Below are 5,945 nucleotides of genomic sequence, written 5' to 3' on the forward strand. Positions count from 1 at the left end.
CTAGATGCTAGGTATCTAGTCATTACATTTAAGATAGCATCATGATTTTTAAAAAAGGAGAGCAATATAGCCAAAAATGTAGAAAATTGTGGTGTTATTTACTCAACAGTTAATTTATTCTCATAAAAGAGATTCTGTTTCCATTGAAGCCATTTATAAGCATCTTAGAGATAATAAGCAGCTCTTGCTATGTAAGCAAATAAACAAATGAGCCTCCTAACATTAAGACTTGGACCCTCCAGAAGGCCACAAAATAATCTAAAGTAGCAATGCTGTGCCAGAAAATATTCATGGCCTGCTAAATAGAAGAGCTCCCATTTCTTAAAATGTTGGAGAAATGAACTGAAACCCAAAAAGAGAAAGATATGGTTTAAAAAATCTGCATGATTAAAGAGAATACTACACTATAATATACAATTATGGATTCAAAATATGTGTATAAACATATATCTTTACATATGTAAAAATATACATGTAGCAATAGAATCATTTGTTTTCAAAGTTGGGTACACATCCAACTATATATTCTGGTAGCTCTACGATTACTATAGAATTCTTCTTTAGAAGACATTTCTGATTTGCCTAGAAAAAAAAGCAACTTTGATTAATTTATTTGTTCTTGTTGTTGGGAAGGGCAAGACATCTTTAAATATCCCAGTCAGGAGAGAAATGATATTCCTGTTTCCAAAATAGTCTGAGAAGAAAAAAAAAAAAAGGCAACAGAATTTGCCTGCTAACTCTAGCAGCTGACTTGGAGGGAGGCATGTGATGCACCATGGATTCAGAGAAAAGTGAGGTCAAAGGGGGTTTGAAATTGGAAAAGCTGCCCATGGCACTATGCCTGGGGAAAACCATGGCAACCTCCATGTGACAGAGATGTTATGCAGCAAGGTGTTGCAGTCAGGCTCTACTGATGAGGGCTGGATCCTCAGGACAAGCACAGGCACAGGGACCCAAAAGCAATCCCAGGGTGCTCATGAAACCAAAACATGAAGAAGTCCCAAAAAGACAGCAAAGCATGGTGTCTGAGGTCTGAGAAGACCGATCTAGACAAGGGGACTGGCTTCAGAGACAAGATTCTAGTTTTCAGAAAGTCCGGGCAGGCAGAGCCTCAGTGTGGAAACCTGGCTTGCTAACAGGGGACCAGGCAACTCGGCTCCACTTACCAGCAAGAACTCAAGCACTGGACAGAGATTCTGAGGTCAGAGAAGTTGCAAAATCTGGGGTGGATTTGGACTTATAGGTTGGGTTCATAGCTCTTTTGATGAAGAATAGAGGCTTGTCCTGAAGCTCACTATCTGGTTTATTCATGTGAGTTATATTCCAGGGTATAAGAGTGTGGGTGACGAGTGTGGGCTCTGAAGCCAGTCAGTGGCATGAGAGTTTCTGGTTTCCCCACCAACCAGTGGTATGACCATGGGCGAAGCCCTTAACCTGTCCATGCGTCAGTGGCCTCACCTGAGGGATGCCGTGAGGATCAGACAGGTTGATATATGCCATCCATTTAGCACAGCGCCAACACCCAGGACGTGCTGGGCACCCGCTGTACCTTCTGACTGTGACTAACCTGCAAACTCCACACTTCAGTCCCGCTGCTCCTCAGACACATCTCTGAGAGTTAGTCCATGCTCCCTCTGCTTGGAGCATCTGCAGTGTCGATTCCTCTCATTCTTCACATCTCAGGTCAGATGTCATGACTGGCGGGGCAAGGGGACTCCTTCCTAGACCATCCCAGAATGGGCGAGGTATCCCTCTTTTGTGCCCAGATAGCACCTGCACTTTCTTGATCATGTATTTTAATTTCCTTCTCAGTGTCCCATTAGACTAGAAGCTCCATATGTTTGGGGATTTCATGTATTTTATCCACTGCTATATCAGCAGTGCTGGCATAAAGGAGAAACTCATTAAATATTGATTAAATGAATATATGGTGAGAGGCCCCAGGCTTAGATCCTTTTGGAGAGCCATCCTCTGAAAGGATTTCTCTGTTACAGCTTCATTTGAGAACTGGTAATTGGAGAGCCAGAACTAGAGGATCTGAGGTCCCTTTCAGAAAATGACAATGAAAGTCACTCCTCTGTTAATGCTTGTCTGCCTCCTGCCACGATGGTGTTGGTAGGAACAGCTTTTATCTGGAGGGTATCTTTGCAGCACTGAGCTGCTGTAGCTGTCACCGAGTTTCCCAATGTAGCTGGTGTAAGCTGGCCTGGAGACAGGTCCGTTGAATGACAGCCCAGGACCATCTAAAAGGACGTATGGTATGTGTGCTTTTGCCTGTGGGCAGTGCAAAACATTGCCCTTTTGAATATTCAGAAACTCTTCCCTTGCATTTCTTTTACTTTAATGGACTTATTTGTCCTTGGAATAAGAATGATAAATAAACTCCACCAGCAGTGCTACCTGCTGGAACCATGTTGGGGGCTTAAATACTGTACGAGCCTGAAATCTCTACTTAGAAGTCACAGGGGTATGCTAGACTATGGCCCCTCTTTTCTCCTCCCACTGCATGGGGGATGTAGGAGCTTTCTGTCGCTGTGTGGTGAATTACCACAAATGTAAATGCCTACAACAACAGACACGATCTCACAGTTTCAACAGGTCAGTGATATAGACACAGCTTAAAGAGATTTTTGCTCAGGGTTTCAAGAGGCTGCAATAAAGGTGTTTATCAAGCTGTGTTCCTTTCTGGAGTTCTTCGTGAGGCCCAGGTGGTGGTTGGCAGAATTTTGTTCCTTCTGGCTGTGAAACTGAGTCCCTATTTTCTTGCTGGCTGTCAGCTGGGGGCTGCTCTTAGTCCCTACAGGTTGTCTCAGTTCCTTGCCAGGAGGCTCTCCCCAGACCCTCTCTCAACACAGCTGCTCGCTTCTTCAAAACCAGCAGGGGAGTCTCTTGAGTGTGCTAAGGCCGAGTCTTACATAACAGTATACTCATGGGAGTAACACCCCATCACTTTTGCCATATTCTACTGGCTATAAATACATCACAGGTTCTACCCATACTCGAGGGGAAGGAATTATGAAAGGATGTGACTCATTAAGGGTCACCTTAGGTTGTGCGTACTACGGGGAGCAATCACAAAATATTCTGAGACCTCTAAGTGACTGTTAGCTGCCACTGCCTAACCATTTGTAAAGACTTTCTACAAAGCTCTCTAAACTTGCAAGTGGCAGAGTTCACTGGGAAGAGCTAATTTTGAGAGAGGAAAGTAGATCAGTCACCAAGAGAAAGTGATAATTAGAGCCAGAAAGAGCCCACTTGCCTCCTCCTAATTTCTCAACATGGAAAAACGGTAGCCACACGAACTTCCTAAAGTTTAGGAGAGCGGAGGCAAGAGCCGTAGGGTTGACTGTCATTAGACATCTTGGATTAGGGACTCCTATTTTCAGCTCCTTCTGGATAAAGAGGAGAAGATTGAGAGGGGTAGGGAGTGGAGTGAGGATGACTTCTGAGACACTGAGAGGCTACAGTCGGGAACACGGATAATGTCTTCCCCATTTCCTCCCCTCCCTTAATCTCAGATGATGTGAGGGCAGGGTGGGCCAAGCAGATTCAGGTGAGGCTCAGGAAGAGTGGTTTTGGTGGGACCAACCCAAATAATTGCTCAGACCGAGGCAAAAGTCTATCAGCACTGCCAGACCAGGCTGAAGTCAGGGCTGGAGGAGGCTCACTGGGCGTTTGGGTGGCACTTTGTACAGTGCTTCCCAAGGATAGCAGTCAAGCAGGTCTAAGATCTGGGGGCAGCCCTGGATCAACTGCCACTGAAGCACTCATTGCTGACTTCAACTGCCTTTTCCCCATGACCCACTCTGGGAAAATGGGATGACCAAAATAATTAAGCACAGTAATGAATGATAAGCCATTGAACAAAATAACCATTCACAAGTCCACATCAATGATACATAGATAAATAAATGGGAGAGAAGTTAAGTCCCTTTTTACAGGAGAATGCAGAGAACCAACTAGGACGTGTAGAGAGAGACTGGGAGTTGGTAAATAGTCATTTTGCTTCCGTAATAGTGAAGATCAGATCAAACAAGAATCACTAATAGATGCTAAAGCTAGGGGGAAATTTTAAATGTGGAGCAGGATATTTGCATAGTTGTAAAGTGACTCCCCAGAGATTGCCCCTTAGTTGCAAGGGGGAACGAAAATAATTATTACAGTGGAAAATCAGCAACACCTTGACTGTTATTTTAATTTTTAAAATTAACATTACCAATGAGAGACAGATGGATATTATGTGCCCTCAGATTTGATTCAGAGAACAGACTCTCCTATGTATTATTTCTGCTGGAATGCATAATCTAAAACTAATCAGAAAACATCAGACAAATCCAAAATGAAGAATATTCTATGTATTCTTCAGAATTGTCAGTGGCATAGAAAAACAAAGGCTGTGATATGATTTAGGTTAACAGAGGCTAAAGAGATATAATAACTAAATGCACTACTTCATCCTAGACTTGTTCCTATACCAGAGAGGTAAAAATGCCCTAAAGAATATTTTTTGGTCAATAGACAAAGTTGGAATGTGAACATGTATTATTTTAAAGTATTATATCAATATTAGAATTGCTGAAGTTGAGAATGTTGCTGTGGTTATAGTAAAGAATATCATTCTTTGAAATTCAGAATAGGGGTTCAGTCAGTTAAGCATCCAACTCTTGATTTCAGCTCAGGTCATGATCTTGGGGTCATGGGATCGAGCCCTGCATCGGGCTCCACGCAGGGTCTCTTTGTCCTTCTCCCTCCGGTCCTTCCCCCTCCTCTCAATAAATCAATAAATAAGATCTTAAAAAAAAAAAGAAATTCAAGATAAAAATATTTAGGAGTAAAAGGTCATGATGTGTGCAACTTCCTTCAAATGATGATAGAGAAAGGGAGAGACAGAAAGAAGAAGGGAGAGAAATTAAACAAATGATAAATAGGGTAACATTAGTAAAAGCTGAATCTGGGTTAAGAATGTATGAATGTTCTTTATACTATTTTTATTCTTGCAATTTTTATGTAAATTTAAAGTTACTTTCAAATGAAAAGTTTACAGAAAGAATTATCCAGTATATATTGTTAAGTTTAAAGAAATGTAGTACAGTGTATTTATATTGCTCTCTCACTTGTTCAAAAATGAATATAAACACTAAGATATACATTCATTAATATGCATGAAAGTGACTGGAAAGGTACATACAACAAGACAATGTTATTGACATTTGCTTCTGGGTCAGGAACTATATATCTGGATGGGAGAGAGACCTACTTTTCAATGTATAATCCTTTTGCAGTTTTTGAATTAAAAAAAAGAGCATGGGGTGCCTGGCTGGTTCAGTCGGTAGAACATGTGACTCTTGATCTCAGGGTCCTGAGTTCAAGCCCCCTGTTGGGCATGGAGCTTACTTAAAAAAAAAAAAAAGAACCCATGCATTTTTTAAGTGAAAAACAAAGATAGTTTAATTCAGCCTATTACATAATCACTGCCCTAGAAATATAATGAAAAGTTGTATTTTGAATCACATGCCTTCAAATAGCTCATGTTCTACTTGGAGAGAGAGGGATAAGATCTTTTTAATCAATGAAGAAAGGTAGGAGAACTAAAATGCTATTATTAAAATGAAATAAAGGGGGAAAAGTGTGAAATCTTGGTTGTACATCTGAATCTCCCACAGATTTAATTGCACCTCAACCAAAGCCTTTATGCTTTATTTTTCTCACTTTTTAAGAGGCTGAATAATATTTTACCACTACTTTTCCATTCTAAGTGACATTCTAAGGATTAATGAGATCAATTTTTTTTTATGGAGATTCTTGAACTTTATTTAGAGAATAGAAAATTAGTACAAACAAATAATATTATTGTCAGCTTTGAAACATGCTCAAGTGAAGGAAGGAAGGAAGGAAGGGAGGAAGGAAGGAAGGAAGGAAGGAAGGAAGGAAGGAAGGAAGGAAGG

Source organism: Mirounga leonina, unplaced genomic scaffold (genome assembly GCF_011800145.1).
Source record: "Mirounga leonina isolate KUSES-001 unplaced genomic scaffold, KU_Mleo_1.0 Mir_418, whole genome shotgun sequence".
Lineage (NCBI taxonomy): Eukaryota > Metazoa > Chordata > Mammalia > Carnivora > Phocidae > Mirounga > Mirounga leonina.